Here is a 26,622-nt window from a genome sequence, read left to right on the forward strand (position 1 = left end):
TTTTTTTTTTTGCGAGGACAGCTGCTGCCATATCGCCAAGAGATCTAACACAAACGCTTTCACTTTAGCCCTTCGAGGTGCGGACAGCGCATCACCATATGATTGAGCGACTAAATTTAGAGTAGCCGGTCACAGGACAAGTGGAAAACGTAGCCAGTGTTCGCCACAGCCAGCCCTGCCACCAACACACTAAAAACAGTTCCTGTCCCCATCTGTGATTATCCGCAGTCCGATTTTACCTCATTTGTGCTATTTTCAGTACTTTGCTACAAGACATTGAATTGTGCTTTTTATTTTACGCCACATCGGCTGAATGAAAACCAATCAGGGTGATTTATTTAATGAGTGTTTTAAGACTAAAGAGAAAAGAATAAGTCTCTAGAAGCGAGAGTTGAAATCATCAAAGATGAGAAAACGCTTTATATTTTCCGTCCAGAGTTTTATTTCTTCCTGCTTTAAGCCTTATGCTGTCACTCAGGTTATAACTTTCTTTCAAGCCTTTTTCATTTGACCACCTGAAGTAGGAAAACAGCAACAAAACACTGGAGCCACAGCTGAGAGTGCAAAGCAGTCATTAAAGTTAAAATATGAGGGGTTCCCTAGAGTCTGCCCACCTCCTCTGATTTTCAAACAGAAAACGTCAGTAATGGCCGAAGTAAAGCTCAGCTTGCTTTCACTTACCAGTTTGCCTCCCTTCATCCTCCTCTTCATCAGAAAGTCACCAGTGAACACTGAGAAGAGAGGAGAAAGACGGGAAAAAGAAGAGAGAAGGAATGTTTTAATCACTCTGAAGGAAGCCAACCACCTTCCCACTCACATTGCTGAGTATTCACCTCACACAGACACACAGCTCAGCTCAAAGCACAAACTAAGAGATGCCTCCAACAGACCCAGAAGAATCACAGCAAGATGGGGGAAAAAACATCGTCAGGGGGGGGTTACAGAGTGAAAGAGTGACAGTAAGACAGAAAATGTAGATCCAGAATAGAAAAGAGGAATGAATAGAATGTAGAGAGGAGAGCATGATGAAAGGGGGAGGAGAAAAAGAGCGAGAGTGGGGAAAGAAAAACTGAAATGCATGGCTTGGCTGAGTCATCTGTAACCACCACTTCCTTCACTGCTCTTAGAGCTCTACTGATGACTGGCCAACTTCTAAAACAGGCACACACACACACCAATCATCTCCTGCTTTCAGCTTCACACCACTCAACATCTTTTGTTTTCAAAAAAAAAAAATCTCCTATGTGGCTCTACTTCTACATATACCATCACATTAGAGCATTAGAATAGCACAAATCTAATGGGAGGTACAAGGTTTTAATGTTACTGCTTGATGATTGTGTTTAATTACATATTTAGGAATTAAGACACTTCAAATAACTGTAGTGTACACAGGACTGCGAAGTCTGTTGCATCCTTGAGATTATGGGATGATTATGTGAAAGCCTGGGAAAGCGAGTCATGAGCTGACCCCGCTCCAAGCAGTCAAATCAAGACTGTTTCCTTTCCCAGAGTCCCCCATGGGATTGTTTCTAAGTTAGGCGTGTTCAGAAGCTTGCTTGATATGCTGTTAGATGATGGGGAATCACAGAAAAATAAAAAAGAAATGTAACTTCTTTTCTGAAAAGTGTTTATTATTTAATCTACCCGGCAGCTAAATGGCCCTTTTTTACTGGACTATACAGTCAATGGCTTCTTCATTAGGTACACTATGTAATACCAGGCTGAACCCCTTTTTATCTTCAGAACCTTAGGCTTTGGCTGCTGCTTGGAGATTTACAATATTTTTGGACTCGAGTCAGTTGTAGTTGCCATGCCAGGCCACTACATGGCGCTGTGATTTTTGAATGTCACTAATCCTTAGCTTCCACCTCACTAACTTTCACCACATAGTAAACAGTAACTCATCTCCATCTGCCATGGACAAAGTGCGTATGTAATGTGTTCCTTATCAGAAACGGTGCCAAACTGAACAGGTTAAGTAGCACAATGCTAGCCGCCTTTGTTTTTGTCGTTTTATTTCCATGCAAAGGTAGAACAAACCCTACAGGCTTTCACACATTCACGCGGGGTTGTTACGGAAAAGTTTCACTCTGAGACCTGGTTTCAGATAATGCCGTTGTGAGACATTCTGGTGTCGCGTTAACAAGTGTCTGGACTGAAACAAAAATGCTACGGTTTAGCCGTGTAAACGGGGAATCTTAATTTTCATGGCATAGATTCCAGAAAAGGTCCTCAGACATTTTGTTTCCTCTTGACATTTATTCGCAGCATCAGTTCTCACCCCAAATGTCCCCTGTTGGATTGTGAACGGGTGACTGTGGAGGCCAGGTAAGTGTAGCCAACTCACTCAAGAAGCCATTTTTTTAGATAATTTTGGATCATGGTGGAGCATTCAGGTTTAGGAAGCCATAAGAACATAGACATACTGTAGGGATGGACATGAACGTTCCTCTGAAAAGTATCAGATCTTGGGCTATAAAATGACTGAAAATGCAGCCAAATTCAAGGAAAAGCAAAAACACTTAAAAAGTCTGACAACTACTGCTTCAGCCCAGTATAAAGTGGGACAAGATGCCGTGGCTCCTCGTAGGTCATTTTTGGTTACAGTGCTGTGGAAACGAAAATTCCTAACATTGCTGAGATAAAGAAATACTTTTACATCTCCTCCATGCAGACAACATTTAACTTTTTCAAATGTCATTTAGTCACACAGGCTTAGGCTTATCAGAAAAAAGCAAGCTTCATGTAAACAACAGAAATCAAGCAAGCGCATTTTTGGCATAGCTGTGGAGAAAGATTTGACTCAAAAGAGGCCAGCCAGACTAGACTGTCTGCGTTTGGGGAAATAAAACAGCAGTAAAAGCACTTCTTTAAAAATGAAAAATTGTCTTGTTGAAGGAGAATTATGCAATGTTTCCTGACAAAGATCTGATTATGCTTTGAGCACTGAGGCAAGTGGCCCGATTTCTGTTTTAGATCTCAGAGAGAGAAAAAATGTAACTGCGCCATGACAAAAAACAAGAAAGATTGCAGTTTTTCAGAATGTTGTTTTAATACCCAATAACTCATTTATAGTTCATTTATTCTTGTCAGAAGTTACACTTGGCTATGTTTGTAGATGAAATGAATAAATTTTTTATTTGTATTTGGGGGTTTTTGTTATTCAGATTTGTGTGTCACTGGTACACACAAACACACACAGTTCTTGTGTCAATATGAAATATCAACTCCCTCATCTGAGAAACAGAAACAAACCTAATGAGCCGAACATGACAGCATCACACCCCAGGACTGTTCCTTCTGCGCACAAACAAACATGTACCCACTGAACCGATGAAGCCCATGTGGTCAGAAACAAATTACAGATTATTTTAAAGTTCGGTTTGTGACCCTTAAATGTTTCAAATCAAACTAAATTTGCCATCAGAGAAAGACAATTAACTAGATAAAGTTACTAAAAGAAAATGGTGATTTTTATCACGTGAAGAAGGCATCCAAACCAACCTGAAAACAAGCTGCAGCCTTTTTAAATCACAACATTGTTTCGGTTTTGTGACCCCCCACACGGGCCTCGTTACCGGACGAACTGCTGGCTGAAGCAATCACTTAAAAAGAATGGTTTTGGAAAAGCAACACATCAAAAGAAATTCGAGAACAAATCGGAAACAAAGTCACTGCCAACTTTGCAAAGGGTTACAAAGCCGTTTCTACGGTTTTGAGACTCCAGTGAACCACAGCGAGAGCCGTTATCTACAGGAGGAGAAGAACTGGAAACAAAAATGAGCCTTCCTAAGAGTCTTGAAACGCTACTGCAAGAGCACAGCGGCTGCTCATCCAGGAGGTCACAAACAATCCGAAATGACAAAGCTCTACAGGCCTCATGGTTACCGCAAGCATTCATGAGTCAGGAAATTAGAGTCTGGGGTAAAATGGTGATTGTTGTTCTGAAAAAAACAACTATTTATCGAAAAGAAAATAAAGGACAATTTCAGAATCTGTCCAAAATCCTGATGATCTCCAAGTCTTTGGGTAAACAATTACTGTCAAGACAAGAGTGGAACTTGGAGGGTGGGAGTCCTTTACAAACAATGTTTAATTAACTCATCAACAGGGAAAAAACATTAAAACATGACGATCTGGGGTTGATTTACCATGTCAGGATCTACACAAGTCGCCACAATTGATGGAAACGTCAACTCTCTTGAAAGTGGAAAAGAAATGTTGGGAATCATTTCACAATCCTAAATGTGTTTTGTAAAGCACTTTGTGGTTTCTGACCTGTAAAAGAAATAAAGTTTACATACTTAAGTGGCTCCCACTTTCAAATGGGTCCAAAAAAACAAAATGAATCTGCATCAGTTTAAAAGTGATAATCCTCCACGTTGCCATTCCTGCCAAGGGTGAGACAATAGGGCCAGTGTGGTTGGATACTTTAAGCTCCTTTAATTACATGAAACCATGATTTGTAAACTCCTTTTCATGTTTATTCAGATTATCCGTATCTGGTGTTATTCTTTTTTGATGATCCCAAACATTTAAGTCATACAGAAGAAAAAAAAACAAATCTGTAACAGGCAAATACTTTTTTAAACAAATCGATAAACTGACAAATCGGCTGATATTTGGATCTTTATGGGCCCTAATGCCAAAAACGTATTGCAAATCCCTCTGAGATCTGAACACTAAATGTCTAAAAGCACAACTAATGTCAAAATAAGATCACAAGTTAAGATCAAAACAGCTTTTATAAGATGGTAGGTTTGAACAACGTCACATTTTATTTCTCATAAGCACCAAATCAGAAGGACATTACCACTTACCCCTCTGCACTTGACAGAGGATCTGACACCTGGCATTGTGATTTCTCGTAAATAACTTGGCATGAGTAGAAATGGTTTCGCTTAAAATAATTCTGGTTGTTTTTTTTGTGGGTTTTTTCTTCCTTTTGAGGAGTAAATCATAACCCGTGAAACTATCTGCAGCCTGTGCTCGACCAGCGCTTTCGTTGACATTCAGAAACACGTCACAGTGAACCCACCGTTCTGCAGAATGACACATCAAGAGCATTAGTTAAAACGAAAACAAAATTACTGCCTCATCATGAGAAGATCGTCATCAGCAGCATGCAGCTTTGGCCTCCAATGCGATCGGTTTCTGTTTGCAATTGTGGAAGCGATCGGCGTGCAACTGGGAGATGAACTCCTACTCTGTCCAGCTGAGGAAACAATGGGAACTTATTAAATGCACAGCTTCCTCTGCAGTTCCCACGCTTATCACAGCACACTTGAACGATCGGGTACAAATGCCTGCTCACAAGGCCAGACGTGGCCCATGTGGAGTCATAACCACGATGGGTAAAATCGAGAGCACATCCTGATCGTGAGGTTCATTCTGCTGCTCAACATATGAATGGTCTACTTCCTGCTAATGAATAATAATGACACCGATGCAGACATCACTGTAGCCTTGGAGTACAGTGAACACAAACATGACAAGTATTAAGGATTTTGATCAAAGATAAACTTTTTTGAAGTGGATGTAAAGAGAACTCCCAGCAAACGAATTCGACACAAAGAGTTAAAACGCCAGGATGTTTCTCATCGTCTCACTGAATCTGATTCGTCAAGAACCATCCGGATGTTCTTAGGATCATAACACACTCGCATACTTTATAAGACGATATAAAGTGTGCAACTTTATGTTATTTTGTAAAGTAAGTGTAGGATAATATGTCCAACAAATAAAGATGAACAGCTGAACAAGATACGAAATATCAAACTGTATGTCAACATAATTTTCAATACTTTGGCCACCTTTTTCAAAGACACACTTCTGTCTAATAAAAATTTAGTCTTATTTAGGGCATAAACATTAACTATTGGGCAGCTCAGCACCTTTTTAGAAAAAAATTTGAGTGTTGTTTTCCTTTTTAGCAAAACAGCAAATACTATAACACTTACTAGATGTGTTAATATACTTTATGGAAGTGTGTACCTTAGATCTAGTTCTGTATTATTCCAAGTCCATACATAAAACTCATTTGTACATTGTAATTGATGAGCTTATAGCTGCAGTCTTTCTTGATTTTTGCATCATATTTTATTTGATGATAAATATGAGTAAGCAAGGTGTGTTAGCACAGGTCCTGACTTGTTTGGGCTATTTTCCTTTTATTATTCGCCACATTAGTCACTAGTTTCCATCCATCCATTCATTTTCTGTCCCTAGTGGGGTGCCTGGTGCCTATCTCCAGCTAACGTTCCGGGCGAGAGGTGGGGTCACCCTGGACAGGTCGCCAGTCTGTCGCAGGGCAACACAGAGACAGACAAACTCCAGAGAACATTCAAACTCCATTCAGAAAGACCCCGGGCCGGGAATCGAACCCAAGACCTTCTTGCTGCAAGGCAACAGCTCTTCCAACTGTGCAGCGTCACTAGTTTCCCTTACTATGAAACAGAGTCATGAAGTGAAGCATGTCAGTCATTTTTACTGCTTTAGCATTTCAAATTAATGCCATGCAGAGTTTGTGTAAAAACACACATTGACTGCTGAACATAAACCTGCATAACACTGTGATGGATGTAACATTACAGCGTTTCGTCCATTAATATTTAAACAGATACCATTAGCTGTGGCTGTCTGGCATCTTTACAACTTCGCTGTTGCAAAGTCCTGAATGTCTTTGACGTTTTTAAAAGTCTTTTCAGACATCAGAGTGTTTGTAATTAAGATGCATAGCTAGCATCTGAGGGTTATCGGTATCTTCTGCTGTGGCATAAAGCGGATCCAAATGCACGGAGGAGGCAGGAAGCAGGCGGATTAAAGTCTATTGTTTACTTAAAAATAAGAAGACACTCAAGCTAAAGTCAAAAGGTGAGTCCAAAACATGCAGCCGGAGGGAAACACAGGGATACACAACAGGAGGATCTGACTAAGAGCTGTTCTGACAGAGATATTTACGCAGCAGAGATCGTTGCTGAACAAGGAGCAGGAAGCGGATTAGAAACTTGGTGCAGCTGTGAGAGGAGGTGAGAGAGAAGTTGAACTGAGGAAATGGGAGAAGCGGCTGCTAGCATACACAGGGAACATGGAAAACATGGAGACAATCTAAATACACACAGAGAGATTCAACCCAAAACCCAAACACCTCAGAACTGGGACAGTACATCAGTCTCATATGTAAAAAAAAACTCCAGAACGTCTTTCGTTTTTGTCTTGTTAGCTAAAGATAATGCCGATGAATACGCTTCTCGTTTTTTGCATGTCCGTGTCATTTTAGTGAAGTTCAGGCAGCAGCTTATTGTTATGATTCTCCTCCATGATTCCTGTGAGCCAATGAAATGAGGGGAAGGTCTGTGTGTGTGTGTGATTCGATTTAGTCAAACAATTATTACATCTCAATCTCAATAATGGTAAATAAAACTGGGGGGAAAAACATGACAGAGTAGCAATCACCACACATAAATATGCAAAAAAAAAAAAAAAAGGATCGAACTGAAACTGAAACCTTATCTGCTTTTATCAGTAAGAGCAGACAGCCTTGAATACAAAGTCTGACAAGCCATCGTAGATAAACAATAACAAATATAACAAAGACGAGGCAGGTCTAGATTAAAAACCTAACATGGAGGTTCTGGGTGGCTCAGTTGGTGGAGTGTTTGTGACATGTGCAGAAGCTCGCGGCTGTCCTGGGTTCAATTCCCGCTCTCAGGCTGCACGTCTCCCCGTTTTCTCTCCTCACTAATTCCTGGCTTTGTACTATTCAATAAAGGCCACAACAACCTAACAAAAAAGACAAAAACTTAAATCAAATTATTAGTAGCAGCATTCCAATAAACTTCAGTGCTCTGAAATCGAGGAGCAAATTCATTCTCCAAAACAGCACAGAGCTGTCAGAACAACCAGAACCTCTGGTTCAAATTTCCTTCATGAAAAAAAAAAAAAAAAAAAAAAACTCTACAGCTATCTTTGAGTTTATCGCAGCTCATTTATCTTTCTGACATGGAGCCACGCACGACCGGTGCACAAACAGAAAGTAAGACTTTGACGAATGCTGGCTCAGCAGAGCGCTCATTGTGGGAGGATTGTGGGAGATTGAGTTTGCAGATGAGTCAAGGAGACCCATTATACTCGATATCAGTATGAATGGCCTGGCTGTCTATCTTTAGGTTTCGTGTGGGAATCGAACCAACATCTGCTCGGTCGTTGCCTAGGAAGACCTCTCTGCACCGTGAAAAACATCTGACACAATGCGTTTGTTTTTCAGATTTGGGTGAGATCTTAACTGGCTGGTTTAAAATAAAAAAAGAAAACATTATTGCATCTAATGTAGAGGTTGTATAAGTGGTATCACAGGATTTGAGCATCCTGTGACACAAAAAGGAGGCAGGTTCTTAAAAAGATCAAGATACAGCTCTTCTTTGAAGCAGCCCAATTATTTTTCCAGCTAACTGGTTATCACCTGCTTCTATCAGCAGGCAGGCAGCATGATCACTACTTGTAGTACTGTTTTTAATATTTCTGACAGATGACCTCTTATCTGTCTTTTGGCAGTGGTTCAGCCTGCTTTGCAGATTTTATCATGTGAAGATTCTTTGAAGCAGTGGATTCAAGTTGTCGTTGGCAGCAAACAAAACAAAACAAAAACACAAAAGAATAAAAAATAAGTTCGCGTTTCAGCATTTCATTTGCCTTAAAGGTCAAATCTGGACAAATTTCAAAAATACCAGCCGCAAGGCCTTTGAGAGTTTGACTCTGACACTGAGCAGTTGCGAGGTTAGTAATTTGGCAGCTGCACGTGTTGATGAACGATAACGTGCAGTTTGGATTGCATCACTCAGTCAAACATAAATGAAGATGACTGTGCTCAGAGCTCACAGTTTCCCTCTGCCGAACTCTAGTCCTGGTCAAAAGGTAACCTAAACTTTCTAGCGGTATTCATGCCGGGCGCCGGTCCAGAAACCTGTCATGCGCTTTACCTTTTGCCCCAACTCTCCTAATCCCACCCTTCATCTCGCCAGTCACGCAAACAAAAGGCAAAGGCGACTTTTAAAGGCTCGCTCGATTCCTGTGCGATAACGTCTGGCTCCGAGAATACCAGCCGATGACGGATGGCTGCACATCTGTTCTCTGAGTGTCAGAGGGAAGTCAGTAACACAGACCTGGAAACGCAAGTCAGCAGTTCCTCGTTTCATTGTCCTCCTTCCAGTTCTTGCTGTTACGGTGCACGGCGAAACGAATGAGATGATTTACTGTAAATAGAGAGACAGATAGAGAAACAGACAGGTTTAGAAACAAAATGCTATGGAGAAAAAAAATGCTTCACAATAAAGTAAAAATTTAAGGAGGCAGCTCTTACGAAATCTAACCCTCAGAAATAAAACGCAGAAATACTAACAGTAAGATTAAATTACCAAACCTCTGAATCTTTGGACATATGTTATACATGATAGTAAGTTTTGGACTACAGTGAGTCCATGCATTATAGGACATATACATATAACCTTTAAATGATTATAAAATCTAGTTTGACTTGTTTAGGACACGCCCCACAAACGACCTAGAAAAGTTGATTGGGGTTCATTTGATACCAGTCATGAAGATTTACTTTGAATTTCTAAAAAAAAAAAAAAAGAAAACAGAAAAGCAGACAACAACATGGTGAGGTAACAGTTTAGGGTGTAAAAAACATAAATTTATATTATTAACCTACGTCTTGAACACACATTATTCTCTCTTTTTTATCATGAGCTAGCACTATTCTGAGTGTTAGCATCTCAGCTCAGGAACAGGCATCAAGGACGATGAAGTTCATCCAAATTGGGAACATGTATTGTTGGTGAGCAAAGTTTGGATCCATAGCAACTAAAATAGAAAAGTGTCAACCACATAAGCAGCCTTTTTGTGACTGTAACATTGCACACGTTGAAACTGCAGGATGACCCGCAGCCCAACATCGCGCAGCTCTGATGCCGACTGGAAAAGAAACATTTCAGAGAGCCTGCATGCCAGTCAACAACCAGACAGAAGAAAAATAAAATCAAAAGCTAGTCATTTTTTACAAATAATTGCATTCATTTAGCATAAATGCTGCCTCGCATCTTCTGATTCTGAGTTGTAAACATTTTATCAGGAAGTACATTATGACTCTTAATCTGATGTTTATGTCATAATATGTCACCTGATAAGATTCTCTTTAATTAATCAAATTAAATGTTATTTCATCTCCACAGCTCAGGTTTTTTTGCAGGGTTGTCCATTTTACTCGTTATGTTAGCTTGAGTAGCAAAGAACCTGATTTTGATTGGCAGCCAATCAGAAAGATGAACACAGCAAGTAACATTTTTCTGAATTTCCTCTCTTACAGTAAAGGCTATTTCTATCTTGTACGCTCAATTTTAACTTATATTTTATAACAATGATGATGAACTTAAACTGTGTGTTTATGCTTAAACTTGTAAAATGCAGTTAGCTGCTGCCTTAGTTTGATGAAGTGAATTCATTCAGAAATGAAAGAATAAGCGCTCAGATATGCTCTGGTATTTGTGGGGACTGAACAAGGTGTTAGAAAATTCAATCACAACTAATGTAGAAATTGAAGTTTGGTCTGGATTTTGCCCTGATGAACTCAGATATTGCCCTCAACATTCTTATGGTTGAAACATAAAATTATGAGTGAACTTTTCTTCTTCTTCTAAAAAAAAAAAAATCTCTCTTTTTTGGGAAAGTTGCAGCCGGATGCAAAAATGGATAGAAATAGCTCAGACCAGCTGGATTTGATTTGGATCTGTATCTAATTTGTGTGCTTTGTTTATGCATATTCTCTAATTGAGAAATTGTGTCAACAGGATTAACATCGCACCACTTTTTCAGAATATATATATTAAGACAAACTCAACCTAGAAAAAAAGCTTAATCAGGCCCTCTTTTTGGGTGGGGGGCTGAAAATCAAATGTTGAAGTATGTAACGTTTTCTACTAGAGACCATTTTTCATGTTAACATCCCCTTCTTATCATGCCATCTCCCCACCAGAGTCTTTCCGTACTGAGATCAACCCTCATCTACCTCAGAATTTGTTGCTTTTGCGTTGACATAAGTGGAAAAAATTGCCTGCCGTTGTTCAACAATGGAAACACTTTCCAGCAGAACAATTCTGAGATTTTACAAGTGGGAATAGACACCCACACATCCGCTTACTGAATTTGGTTGTTTTAGTTCATGTCACAAGGAGTGTGTCTACGTGTCTGAGCACATCTAGAGGGACAACGGACGCCATTCAGTGGCTAGTAGAAGACTGTCAACAACTTTACCAGAGCAGACTAAATTGCAGTTAGTAACTTATGTCTGTTAGTCAAAACGAGGCTTATGAAGTTACTTTTGTGATTTATTTCACAACCTGAAACAAGTCAAAGTACTTTGTGCAAAGGTTTTGAAAATAGGTTAAATAAATAATGGGAAGCTGTTTAATTAAAGGGGGATTGTGTCCAGATCACGTCTCTGATTGGGGCAGATTTCAGCACCATTTTTACTTCGAAAAAAAAAAGTAAGGTGGGGGGCTTGTCTGTCTTTCGCCGTCCTTTTTCCTCCCTCCCTGCAGCTGCCTCGCCTGCTCTGTTCCTGGGAGACTCCGGACACGGAGCCGTCGTGACTCAGTCAGGAGAGGATCTGACTCACCTCCTGTGGAGTCTCGGCACTCAATTCCCACGAAGGTGTTTCACAGAGATGCTATTGTGCATCTGATTAAGCCAGACATATGGACTGATGGGGCGGGAGCGGGGTGAGAGAGGGCAGCGAGACGCTCCTCCTTTGGGAACACTGGCTTATTTGTCTCTGAGAAAGTTTACAGTACTGGTCCTAATTCTGGCATCTTTTAAGAGCTCATTCAGGAAGCCTGACTGTATATTGATATGTTTCTGTGTCCTTGTGTGTGTGTGTGTGTGTGTGTGTGCGTGTGTGTGGTCTATGATAAATAATGGCTGGGGCAGACCACCGTGATCATGTGTTTTATACGCAGATGGGCTCTTAATGATTCTCCTCCATGGAGTCTAAAGTGACCTTTGGGAACTGCTTTGTCAGACATCAGACACTCAAGTTGTATTAAACTTAACTAGCTGCAGTTTGATGATTTAATCATTTATTATGTCAGAGAAAAGGTGAATAAAGAAAGCTGGTGAAACTGCAGACCTGGCAGAGTAAAAAAAGTTTCACAGTATTTACACGTAGACTTAAAACAAAACATTTTTAACAAAATCTATTTCGTTTACCTGAGCGAAGCAGCCATTATTTTTACCCTAGCCCAAAAAAAAACCTTGTGTTTATATTAGTATACATTGAGCAAACATATTGAAAAACTGTTCAATTTAGGTGCAGTCTTCAAGACTTTCTTGTATGAAAGACAAAAGTGTTTTAATCTTTCAGCCCGCTGACAGGCAGTGTGTGAATTATTTGGAGCATCTCATCATAAAAGATTTTAAACGGCACATCTGAAATTTTTAGCTGAAAGCTGCAATTTGATAAACCCGACAATAGAGCATCGGTTTAAATGAGTTGTTTTAATTTTTCTAAAAGGAAGAAGCTAAAAAGGCGATACCTTAAATATTTCGGACTGGAGAAACTAAATGAGCAGCAAAAAAACTTTCATGTTATCCAATATGTAGATCGTACAAAGAGTTCAGATCAAAATTATTCATACACCTGGAAGATTTAGGTTTACTGAAATGCTTCTTTTGACTGGAAGTCATGTCAGCAGGAGTCCCAACTTGAAGATAAATCACTGAAGATAAATGGTCAAACACATTAGATGAAAAACATAACTGCTGTAATGCCACTGAGGGCTTTGTTAATAATTACTTTGAATTCTGTTTAAACATAAACATAATTTTTATATAATTTCGGTCTCCTCAAATCAAATTTGAAATTATTTGAAATCTAAATTTGTCAGGAATAAGTTTAGGCTCAACTGCAACTACATTAATGCACATGGACGTCTCCGTAGATCTGCACATTTCAAACGCTTTGATCAAATTAAAAAAAAGAGAAACTATGTTTAGTCAACTGTAGGTGCATAAAAATTGACTGCTAATAATAGCCTCACTCAGAGGCTATTTCAGCGACGTTGGCACAAGCGTCCGGACGCCAACGCGACAGGAGGGAGGCCTCGAAGTTCCACTGCGAGACTGGAAACTAATAAAAGCTCGAAGTTTCCAGGTCACTGTGTCTGTCTGACTGACTTTCACATTTGTCTCGACAATAAAACTTTCACTCAGACACCATCTAACAGTCACCATCCAGTCAGACCAAGAGACGCAGTGTGGGAGGCAAAAGTGGAAAGCGCAGTTGTTTTGCTTGCACAATCTCTCTCTCTGATGTGGACCGCTACAGACGGAATTCATTTAAAATCAGTCATCTGGAAAGACAGCTGAACAGAAGAAAGAGTTTGTGTCCTTTGTGTCAAGCGGATGACTGTTTAAGGTAATTCAAGAAATACCTGAATTTATTGCGGCGTCCTAATTTGCCACAACCCCCCTGGATCCAAGTTTGAACTCATAGCTGGCTACAGATCTTACCGACTTCCTTTGATAAGCGAACGACTGTACGTGACCTAACGAGGAACGTCACGTAGTGCAGCTTTTAGAAAGAAACGTGATAATCTGTAGGGATTTTTTTTTTTCTTTTGTATTTCTGCATTTGTTTTCTCAGCGAAAGCGCAGAGGCAGGGTGTCTCTCTCCAGGAATCAGAGGGGTAGACCCGACGCTGAAACACATGATGCAAACAGCCGGCAAACAGTCACACCAAATGAAAGCTTTACACTTCTGCTTAACCTGACCTACATACTTCAGGGCTTTAAAGGGAAACTAAAGATCCAACAGAAATCCCGTGCACACAAGACCTTCAGCCTTCTTACTTTTTCTCCCCCCGCCCTTGACAGAACCACAAATCAATGCAGTTTATTGGAGTTTTATGTGATCGACTAACGCATCGCTGCTCATATTAAGGGGGAAATAAAGAAAGCGGGACATGAATTTCAAAAACCACAAAGAAAAATATAATATAAAGTGATGTGCATACAGGCCTTTAGAGAATTAGAGTTGCAAGTCTGACTAAACTCCCCTGTCCAGAGATACAATGGGCCTCTCTGCTGCTTCTGATAAATGTTCTCCTGGCCCATCACGCCAGCGTAGGGCCAGGAGAGGGTGGACGGTCATGCCTTGTGCTTTATGAGTGTAATTCCTACTAAAAACAGACAAGAGTCGATACACAACAGAACAAAAATGACTAAAAACTAAATTTTAATTGTTGAACTTTGATTTCACAGGTAAAATACCAACTGCTCACAATAGTTCATAGAAACAATTTTGTAAATAAATTAAACTGAAACCCTCCTTTATTTGTCCAGTCATCTTATAAATATGTCTATTCAAATTAAAAGCTTACTTTTGTGGACTTCAAGGGTATGATTGTTGCAGAAATAAAATCACAGTGCAAGGTTTAGCTCAAGAAGCTAGATTACAAGAACAATTGGTCTATTTTTGCCAAGTCTTTAAATTTAGCTTACTTTATTAATTTGCTTATTTTTCTGGTTGATCTCTTTCTTTTCTGCAGGTTAGTTATTTTTAACTTATGAATTAATTTTGTTTAGGACATGGAGTATTTCACATACAAATACAGAGGTGTCAGGCAAATTTGTATGCGTGTGGATGGCCGTATGTATTTTTACCAGTTAGTCAGTCAGTGGGCGAGCATGTGAGGCAGTCAGTCAATCAATAGGTCATGCAGGAACCAGAGCAGCAAAGACAAAAAGGGATCTTGTGAACACATCCTCCATTGTTTTCTTGCAAACTTTGAATCATTTCACCACGGAACTATATTTTGGGACTTTTTCCATACCACATAAGCCACAGACCCGCGGTGCATTGAGTTACATTCACCTTCAGTTTGATCGCTCTAAAGTTTTCTCGTTTCATGGCCACTATCCAGATGAATAAAAAACTAGAAGAAAAAAAAAAGACAGGAACATATTGGAACACCTGCAGTCACCTCTTTGTCATGTCAGAAGTGGAACAATACTACGCAACTCAATCAGTAATCACTGTGATAGGTGTTTAACACACACACACACACACACACACACACACACACGCACACACACACACACACACACACACACACACTAGACTAATTATTGCCACAGCTGCCCCCACTGGGCTGATCTAGTGTGTGAACCAAAACCTGGCTCTTTCCCACTGCTCCTCCTTTATTGTGTTTATAAAGTGTTCTAATCAATGACAGCCAATCAATATCTGAAATTCCCAGGGGGCGGAGTTTCAAGTGATCATCCATGGAAATAATAGCGACGCTATAGACTCGATTAAAGCCACTATTTCTGAGCTAGACGGCACAAATCCTCCGCTAATTTGAGGATTTGCAAAATGCTGCCCTCTTCTGGCTTCAAAGAGGAGTTACATGCGGTCAAGCAATGGGAGCTTAGTATGACATTGCAGTGGTAGACAGATCAGATGTCTGATCTGTCAAGACATGGATTTGATCAGATCACTCGAGGCTGTGATGTGGTGTCTGCCAGCTAGATGTTAGCATCTTAGCCCTCCCCTTAGATTGGTCTGATTTGGTCATCACATCCCACAGACGTTCGACTGGACAGAGATCAACATCTAGCATTCAGTGATGCGCTTTCCTGAACTATTTTTGCTGTGTGTTAGGACACATGCTGCCATCAGGGCATACAGTTTCCATGAAAGAGTGTACACATTTCTTATGTTGATGCAATGAGTCATGGGGACACCGATAAGAACAGAAAGACCCAAGGTCATTCAATGGAACACGACCTCCTTGACCCTCTTCCCTTTTTCCCCATGTCCATTCTGTTGCAGTGTGTTTCCCAGGTGAGCCATGCGCACACATCCAATCACCCAAAATAATGCAAAAATAATTCTACTCATGGTTGGTTCTTTTGGCATTGAACAGGGGTCAGTATGGGCATCCTGACAAGCTTATGGTTAAATATACTCCCATAAGCAAAAAGTGGCAATGCTGCAAAAAATTTCCAGTCAAAATCTTTCACATGACCAGTGAGACTTTCAGTTGTCTTTGTACACTAAGTCTAGGTTTCTGGCAAAATCATAAACATAAACGGTGATTGTAAACAGTGATCTCAAAGCTTTTCTTAAGCTGTTTCTTCTAACATCTTTCACTTGACCAACAAGACTAAAAGGTTCCCTTACACGGTGAGATGATGGAATTAAGAAGCACATTTTTCTTCCTGCCATACCAATTCTAAGAACTAAATGCTCACACCAACAAATAGGTACCCTGACCATTTCATCGGTCAGTCGTCCAAACGTTATGCCTGATCGGCTCAAGTCTCACTGGAATGGATAATAGAAAGGCAGGTTAAATAACCAAAAAAAAATCTCTAAAGAAGCAACACAAGTGAAGCTGTGATTACAGTCCACATAAGATCACCAAACCTGGATAGCAACAGATAAAAAATAGGTCTGATGAATTTAGATTTCCGCATTCAGATGTCAGGGTCACCACAGAGCCACCCGGCCAGCAGCTGGTGGTGTAATGCTTTGGGAGATATTTTCTTGGCACACTTTGTGACCCGTAGTACCAAAGCCATATCAGCCTACCTGTGGATCCTAGATGACCATGTCCATCCCTTTATAACCTCCGTGTAGCCAACCCATCCTCTGGTGGAGCAACATAGCCCATAATGGCATCAGACTCAAATCAGCACTGTTCTCCAATGGCAACCATAGCCTCCACATCTTAATTCAACAGAAAATCTTTGAGGAAATTAGTCCAAATCAAAGGTTTAGTTTCTGAAACCTTTGTCCAAACCGGAAGAGCTGGTCAAAACTAAATATTTCTTAGAACCTGGATGTAGATGTGTAAAAAGCTTTTAAGAATCATCCAAGCTGTTTTCTACATGCAGTCACATTTCTAGAAGGCAAAGATTTAGTCCATTAAACTGTGTACCGTTTTTAAATCTTGGGAGTACGTCTTCAAAAGCCCCACACTTTTGCCAGTGAAGGATGTCTGTGAGATAGGCGCCCTTTTAACTCAGACAGCAGATGGAGACAGAGAGTAGTGAAAGGCCTGGTCCTCAGAGTCTGGCTCCAACCTTGATGGTAAATTGTTTGTTTAGACGATTTTTATAATTACATATCTGTTGTAATCTCTCAAAAATTAATAACAAGCAGCAGAACAGACGTCACTGTCTAATGTGAAAGGAAAAGAAAAGTTCATCAATCTTCCAGACTAACAGCTTTACAAGTATAGTTTCAGTATGGCACATCCACTCTGACATTCATTTGCATGCTCCCTTCAAGCACTTGGCTACAAATCAACTCAATGCTTTTCTCTCCAGTTTTGCTTTCATCAAAAGATTGAAACTTCTTTTGCTGCAGCAAACGCTGTGCAGACCCATTCTCTTTCGGTTCCATTTTATGTAACAAATGAGCTCTTCCGCTAGAGGGCAATGTAATTCAACGTATGAAAAGCTTAGAGAATCTAAAACTTAAAACTACAGTGCATCAAGAGATTTTGTTGTCTCTTTTTTTCTCAGATCCTAAATCCAAGGAGTTCTCTGACAGATAGTTGTGTCTTCATTTGCTAACAAGCACATATCGTAACCTTCCTAAAATAATGACCAGAGGTTTTTTTTTTGTTGTTTTTTTTGTTTTTGTTTTTTTTTTTTTTGCCAACAGATGATTTAGGCAAATACAAACACACAAATCAATTTTGGCAAAAAAAAAAAAAGACTTAGGCTATTATTTTCGGAAGGTGACGATATGCAAGTCCTGCTTTTAAAATGCTCTGTGAAGACTGCGTGAGAAAAGTAAGCAGCACCTGAAGCTGCAGAAAGCAATTTCTGTTTAATGCACCGTGTTATTCCCATGACCTTTGATCCTTTCTTTGATGGCGCACTGACAGGAAATCCTCCCAACATCGTTGCATGAAATACAAAGGAGAGGACGCATGAAAGAAGAGGCAGAAGCCTTTTGCCTGAAAAGGGAAGCAATTGACAGATGAAACCTCTCTTCTTTTTATGAACAGAGTTTCGCGCTCCACCACCACCACTTCCTCTGTTGTGAAGCTGACGGGTGCAGTTCTTTACTGGAAACCAGTAGCTCTGACTAAGAACACCACAGTAGTATTGTATGGTGAGCTTGTGGCAGCCGTTAGTTGCCTAATTCAGATTGTGAGACAGTTAACCCCTTAAATGGCATCTACATGAGTGCTGGCGCATAGCCCCCATGTTTCCCAGGCATACGCTGTGGCAACGTCTTACTGGAAACCAGTGGCTTCAACTGTAAACTGGTATGGTGCTGTGACCATATGGTATTCGCGCGCTGCAGGCCTGGGTGTGGGTATAGGTGTGACTGAGCTACGTCGGCTTTGCAGGATTTGTTCGAGAGTTCAACTACTGAAATCAAACAGAGAGCCGTTGAAGGCATGAGAATTTGTCCTCTTGATCTTGCTTGGCCGCTGAGCATCGTCTAACCGGCTCCAGCGCAAGACTCAGTTGTCGCCAGCAGATTAAAGCAATTCACATGTTAAGTCATTTGACAAAGACCTTGTAAGAAAGTCAAGAACTTCAAGATGATGACAGCGAAACAGATGTCAACCCAACTCATGCCTCCATTAGATAAAGTCTGAATACTATCAGAGGCACCTTATGCGTCATAGATGGAGTGTCTAAAAATATACAGCCATCACGCGTCCAAAAAAGTGATGTCAGCCAGTCCCAGAAAGAGACACCGACGCCACAACCAATGTGCACACATGCTGATATCCACCATAATAAGCTACTTTTTGCCCAAAGTTACCTTTTTAAACAGAAGATCATGTAAGTCAGTTCACCAACACACCATGTGCACATCGATTTCAAACAGCTAGAATGAAAGGCGCGATGCACGCTTACAGTACCTTTTTACTTCTGCAATTTGCACCTTCACCCTCAAGCCTGCGTAAAAACGCTCCACACAAGTCAGTAAATACTGATAATAGCTCTTCTGCAATCTATTATGCAAAATACTCACTGAGGCAACTGTCTTGTCTTGTGAAACGCTTTTTGTGGTTTTCTTGTTCTGCGTTATGAGAAAAGATTTAGATTCTCATAAGCCCTCAGGCTCCAAAGCTAATCAGTTGCCTGTCAAACTACAAACAAAGCTGCCATTCTGAGTTCCTGAAAAGCTGAGATATTCAAGACAGTTTTTTTCTTTTTAATTTACTAAAATAGGCTTGCCACATTGTCACTCGGTGTTGAGTGCAAGAGGAAGTGCTACTGTCCCCTTTGCCTCAAGCTAGACCTATTTGCATTTACGACCACTGAATTGATGCTTAGCTTCTTGGCTAAATGTTCTGCTGCATACTTTTTTTTAAACAGTGATTTCTAAGAAAACACCCAAGAGTTGCTGAGTGTTTTCTTGCTGGAAAAGTTTAAACACTTGAAGATCTCATCATTTTCAAGTTCAAAAAGATTCACAATATTTCTCCAATCAGAAAACAGTCTGAGATGTGAAAGAAAGAAATACAATAAGCAAAAGCAGGTATTACAAGAAATAGCTTGCTCAAGAGCTGATTAAAAATTCCTCAGTGATAATCGGTCTTGTTCGTTGCCAGGAAGAGATGGTAGTTTAGGTCTTTCTGGAGGTATGGCAATCAAAACCTCTAGCTGTCACTAATTGGTATAAAAACGTATTTTTAATTGTTCTCTGTAGTTCTTCCCATAGAACACGCATGCTAATGGTTGTACAAAAAGTATTGACAACTTTTTTTTTGTTCCAAACACAACTGGTGCAATAGCTAATTTGGGAACGCTCATTTGTTAGCGACAAGATGGGACTAGCTAGCATTAGTTAGCATAGCCAGTTCACATTTTCAATAAACGTTCTTACAAAAAAATCTCTTAAAGTGGCCAGGTGATTTTATTTTATTTTTTTTGTAGTTCTTGTATAGTAAAGAACAGACTGAGGAGGAATGCTAGGACACATTACATGCTATAAAGGAAGTTAGACTTTTTTCAAATAAAAATGTCAACACAACCAAAGAGAAAAAAAATAGAGCCAAGTAGATGTAAAAAAGTGGAAAAACACTGCCAACTAACTACACCCTGTAGTTTCATTAAGGTTTAAGGAAGTTACTAGCAGCAATGAGATGCTAACTGATACTATTCAAATGTAGTTAGTAAGCTAGCCCTCAGTTTAAAGCTAGCAGAGCAGGGTAAGCACCTTTTCTGTCATAAACTCGGAATTTCAAGATCAACTCTTGAATCATTTAAACTTTTTGTAAGTCTGAGTATTTTTCATAGAATCTAAGGGAGATATTGGCTATTTTAATTCAAACTTGACTGTAGTGATGCTAGGCTAATTTTCTCCCCCTGTGAGCCAAGGGTTTGCTACAAACTAGAACAAAGTCATCCTAGATCGAAGTGAATACAGACGAAATATGCTGTTTTAGCCATAGCAAGTAATCATACTTTACAGAGTGTTAAACTATTTATGTAAAGGGAACAGCACAACAGCTCTGACAGAAATGGGGAACATGAAAATGGAGTCACAGCTGCAAGGTTTCAACATTGGTTATTTGGAGAAAGTGCAAGTACAGTTCCTCATTCACAAATTTGTTTAAAGACAAATCTGTTTGAAGGATCTGTGTTGCAACCCAGAGGCAATTTTTTATTATTATTATTATTATTATTATTATTATTATTATTTATTTCTAATCTGGAAAATGAGACTGCATGACTAGAGACAAAGTTGTCAAAATTTGAGCCAACAATGAGAAAGGAGCGAGCGAGCTGACTTGAGAAAAGCTTTAGTTTCTGCACAGTAGTTGACGCAACGGCTGACTTTGTCAATGCGACCTTAGACAAGAGGCTCGCTTTCATTTGAATGAACCACTTGGGATTTGCATTTTTGCAAATCATAAATACTCCATGTTTGCCTCCGAGCAGAATTAGCTGCTGGAGGACGTGTTGACAGCGAGCTCAGAAAAGTGAAGCGATCCATCTATGGCGGAGAAGTCAGATGAGGTAAAAGTCGACAGTGTCAGGACTGCGCTACGGCTAATCTTCATCGCTGCGTCTTTTCAAATAATACGCATAATCAAGTTATTATATAGAGGGGTTTTTTTTTGTTGTTTTTAGCACAAGTATTGCACTAAGATTAGCAGTACCCCTGCAAGAATCATCTTACAGCTTTTCTGGTCCGTCATGAAGATTACTACAAGAAGGAAGCCTGGTACTCACACCAATTTGACCATTTTAATGCATTTTCTCCAGAACTAGTTGCTTTGCTTGGGGTTTTGAATCTATAAAATGTTCATTTTAGCATTCTAGGCCATGCACAAGGTTTCATGTTTCAATCTGGTTTTGAAGCCCCGTAAACCAATCATGCAGCTGTGTCATCAGCTGCACAATTTGCATTTGCTGCATGTGGCGCTGTTGGCTGTCTGAGCAGATCAAAGTGTGTCATATTATCTATCTTCCTTTCATTTACAGGCCCTTACGCGGAAAAAATGGTTTCTCAGTTTCAGTTGCTAATAAAAAAAAAAAACCTTGATACGTACTAGAGAACATTTCCCACAAATTCAAGCCTCCATTCAGTGACTGGCCTGTTCAATTCTACACCGTCTGAGTCACATCCAGGTGGAACAATGTGGAAAGCGTTTAGGTGTGACATGTTTCTAAAGCTCAATGCCTGCATGACCCGTCAGCCACCAAAGAGAAGGTTTACCGTGGCTCATCCACAGTCAAAGAGCCGATAACTTCAGCCGCGCCTCACCTGTCTGAGACAGTTTGAAGCTGAACTTTAGGCGACCTTCGCAACTTTGACAATCACTTTTGCTCAACTTTGGCCTGAGTTTCCGGAGCAACATCTTGCATGCACATTTCCCTCTTATTTGCCAACGAGGAGGTGCAGCACACACAAAGCAACCTGCAATCAGTTGGTTCCGGCTTTGACTTCATTTCCATGCTTACCGACTAGCAACACAAAGGACGAGCGACACAGTAACAAGAGAAAGGGAGCTTTTTTTTTTTTTTACCCCTGCTGCGACCAAGGAGATGACTTTACAAACATAAATTTATTCCTAAAGAGCTCAAACTGCGGGAAAATTCCAGATGTAAACTGAGTGGAATTTTAAACATAGAGCATAATGTATGCTCTATGTTTGTATGTAGAGCATGTAAATTGTATGTAATGTATGTAAAGGAATGTAAAGGATGTGACATTGTTTATTCAATGTCACATGCTGTTTTTATTTATTTATTTTATTATGTAAAGCACCTTGAAATGCCTTGCTGCTGAAATGTGCTATACAAATAAAATTTGATTGATTGATTGATTGATTGATTGATTGATTGATTGATTGATGGAGCGGGGTAGAGGGGGACATAAGTTGAGGATCCTTAGCCAATCAGCTTCTATATGCATAAATGGTTTGCATAGTAAGCAAACCTTTCATGCTAACCATTGTTTACAAAACCAAAATCTAAAACAGGATATTAGAAACACTAACAGGAGAGGAACGCATTTTTATCCTCCTGAGAGACAGAAATTGACCAAAGCAGCAGGTTGTGTCTGCATCCATCAGATATTATTGAGAAAACACATTAGTACTGGTAAGACTAAAGTCTGCATACCATCACAAGAGCTTTCACTTGTGTTTTGTTTAGTAAAATTAGTTCACCTAAATGGCACTGCAACTCGTTTAATAGTTATTGGTCTTCCAGCATTTTATATCAACACTCCAGAGCCATTTTATTGTCCAAGACTGATTGAGACCTTTCTGCTATCAAGCTCAGACTAAGACGTTGCTTCAAGAAAAAAAAAATTGTGCTACACTAAGAAACCACTGGGTGGCACACTACAGCAAGGTAATATCAGTTCTGATTAAACTATGTCAAAAACTAACCCAGACTTTGGGGGGGAACATACGTCCACTGGACTGATGCAGAGAGGATTTATCAGAAGAGTTCCTTTAAAACTCAAGAATGTACTCAAACCTCGTCTGAAAATGGAGAATACTTTTGCTGATGCCCCATAGAGACGTACTGCTGCATGTGAAATGTGTGCAGAAACTGCCGTTGCTTCGCTTTGACAGTGGCTGCTGTGTGTCTGCTGTTGCACCCTAATAGGGGTTAACTGAGGTTAGGATTTGCTAAAAGGTTCTAAGCAGTTATAATTTTACCTGCAGTAAGAAGCTGCCTGTAGTTTTATGCATACCTCTACATATGAATTACTTCAACGAAAATGCTTTACACATTGTGTTCACTTATTTTACACGGAAGCCTCATCCGTTTCCCGTCTAAATACTTTTTTGGCTTATGTGAAACATGACAATATAGCGTTTGGATATCCCTTTAACGGCGCCATATAAATAAACGAGGTGCTGCTTGTGCACCTTCTCAACCTTACCATAATCTAGATTAAAAATACTTCTTACATAATCTAAGATCTTGTCACCGAGGTATTTATAATTCGGCATCAGTTAACATCTCGCAAGACTTTACAAGCCTCACTTCCTTTTGCATCCACAGCATCGCTGCTGTGGATGCAAAAGAGCCTCAAAGTGACAAGAGGAAGTTTGTGCTGCGAAGGTTGCCGAGGAGCGCATCAGGCAGAGAATAACGCGATAAAAGCACAGAACAAATTATCTCAAAGTACAACCCTCTCTGAATAAAAGTGAGACCAATAAAATATGCAAACACACTCCCTCGCTTTGTGCACACGCACACAAACACACGCATGCATGCTCACTCTCACATAGTTTCTCTTCCTCTCTCTTTTAAAACACACTCAATATTCAGCTCATATCCGGGTTGACAGTTCTGCACCACCTCAGACTCCAGCCACATGAATGAAGGAAACAGGGACAGGGAATCCCCATGTCACTCATTATGAAACTCTCACACACACTTCACACCGCCAGGCAGGGTTAATGTACATGTTCGGTGGGGGGTGAGCAGAGAAGTCGGTTGGCGGCAACAGGGAAAAGAAAATGTGAAGGAGGAAGGTAAAACAGAGTTGAGCACAAAAAAAAAAAACCAGTTGCTTTGAGTTTTGCATGAAAGAAAAGCTACATCTTTTCTTAGAAAGTGAAAATAAGAAGAAAAAAAGAAACAGTTCAAGTGTGACGAATAAAGATAAAACACTTTTTAAAGTCAAAAGGTAACTTCAAATATTATTGAAAACAGGAAATTGATGTGAAAGGAAAGTGGTGTAGATCAGAGGAAGGGCTATTTTTCAGCTAAAAACCACGTTCGCAAGTCGTTTTAATCTGATATAACTGCAGTATTTCCCAATAAATGTTGTAAGAAGCTGTAAGCTTTCAATAACATGTAGCTTGAAGACTTTCGGGAGGTTCCTTCAGAGTTCAGTTGGAGGCTACGTTCGGTCTGGGAGGAGAGAAACGAGAACTAAAACCTAAAGTTACATCCAGAGCAGACAGGACGACTTACAATAGTGGGTTTAAGAGGACGAGACAAGATTTGAGCTCAACTGTGCTTTAAAGAAACTCTTTTCTGTTCAAGGTCAGGCAAGACATTTCTATATGTTTAGAAAATGTGCTAAAGTGCACGACTGCAGTCCAGATTCTGTGAAACAGTCAACAGATAGTTGCTAACTATTCTAAAGCTAGTAACAGTCAGCCAGTCGAGGTATTCTTAGAGAGAGCACTGCTTTTTTTGTCAGCATTTTCTTCTAGATATAAAAATACTGCACTTCCTGTCTCATTTCAAAATAAGAGTCTCAAATGCAGTAACAAGAATTCAGGCTTTAGGCCATCTCCTTCACATCTGTGGCTCACAATAATGGTTTATTACGAAGAACAGCCCACAGATGGAGACTGCACAAGACTAAGATATACTCTGAGTTCGAATATGGCATGCCAAAGCATCCTGTGACACTGCTAATAAAAGCCATGACACAAGTTTTCTTTCTTTTTTTTTCTAAACCAATAGGAGTATGTTGCAAAAAGAAAACAATGACATTGTGTTTCTTAAAGTGTAGTTTCAACAATGCAACTTATTTTCTCAGGACATCTTATGCCAGTTGGTGGTGTCTTGTGTACTTTGAATTGGTGTAAATATGCACAATAATTGTGTTGAACCCAGTAGAACAGGCTGGGAGTCATCAATTCAAACGTAACTGGAGAGCAGCAATGTGTCTTCAATTAAAATCACTTAAGAAGCCATGGAGGTTGTGTTTTTTTTACTCTGCACTCCAACGTATTCGGTTTGAAACCCAAAAATCTTCCATTGAACCAATGACTTATTTGTCTCCAGGTGGCTCTGAGTTGACGCCGGTGATTTCAAATCTAACACAAATAACTTTAACAGGAAATATAACCCTGAAAAAAAAAAAAATTTAATCAGTCCAAAAAAGTTCAACACTTTTCCTTCACAAAAGCAGCCCCAGAGTACTAGTGGAAGGAGCATCCCCACAGCATTACGCTGCCACCATCACATCTAAACATAGGGGCTGACGTTGATGTGCGGCGTCAGTTTCCTCCACCCACTATTTTTGCATTTAGCCCAAAACGTTCTCGTGTGTGTGCCGTGTGTGTCCGCTGCATGACTTGTGTCAAACATTACACAGAACTTCTGTAGGATTTTTTTTTTTTTTTTTTTGTGCCATTAAAGGTTTTCTCATTGCTATGCTCTCATTAAGGGCAGTTTCTGAAGACTTGACAATAAAGAGTAGCTAAGTCGCGGCTTTGAAAGTTCTAATTCTGGCTCATAAAGGAACTTCAAGCGCCCGTGAACGCACCACCCAACTTCCCGAGAAGCCGGAGAATGGATTAATAATTTAGGCGACGCCCATTGCATTCCGGCTCGAGGCTCCCATAGGAGCTGACGCTGGTTTCAAAAATAGACCGTGAGATTTTATATAGATATATGGTGTTTTTGTTGATGATTTTTAAGTTTGTGGATGAAGATGCAGTTACTGGCGGGTGCTATGATGCATCACGCAGAGCTAAATAACCTTGCGTCAGGTCAAGCCATTCAATAACTTTTAAAAAAAATAAAATAAAAAAGGAAGAGGAGGACCTGCATACTATCTCTGTCTGACACCGCATACTTCCTTTTATCTCTGCACAAACCGCCCATTATGCATGAGTGAACGCTGCACGGCCTCCAGAACCTTTCAGCTTTTCTAAACTCCATCAAAGAAAAAATATAGTCGTAGCTACAGTCAAGTTGCAAAAAAGAAAAAAAAAAATCAGTCTAGGTAAATGCACCTTCATCAAAGTCACAGGCACAAGCTGCTTCCTCATTTGGGCTTTGAAGGGACCGCACAGCTGTGAAGTGGAGAACTTAACTTTTTTTATGCGTTTAATTCATAGAACAAAAAAAAAATGAACTCACAGACTTACCCCGAGTCACTGGCGGCCAGGCGCAACTTTTGCATGTCTTTGCTCTTTTTTTTCTTTTTCGTTTTCTTTCTTTTTTTTTTTTTTTTCTTTTTAAATCAGCCAAGCACTCACGAGGCGCGCACTGAGCACCAACATGACCCTGACACATTTTCTTTCACTTTCAAACTTCTGCAGGTCGGAATAAATTTTTAAAAAGTCCCCCTACCTCCCTCCC

The 26,622-nt window shown here is 40.0% G+C and overlaps 1 long non-coding RNA gene across 1 annotated transcript; it reads right to left on the reverse strand.

The window, feature by feature from the left end:
* LOC103476440 (uncharacterized) lies at positions 1 to 26,622 on the reverse strand. The gene is made up of 3 exons (XR_535467.2): positions 26,409 to 26,622; positions 9,165 to 9,254; positions 1 to 731 (listed from the first exon to the last, which is right to left on the reverse strand). It is a non-coding gene; the product is annotated as an uncharacterized LOC103476440 (long non-coding RNA).

Source organism: Poecilia reticulata, linkage group LG15 (genome assembly GCF_000633615.1).
Source record: "Poecilia reticulata strain Guanapo linkage group LG15, Guppy_female_1.0+MT, whole genome shotgun sequence".
NCBI lineage: Eukaryota > Metazoa > Chordata > Actinopteri > Cyprinodontiformes > Poeciliidae > Poecilia > Poecilia reticulata.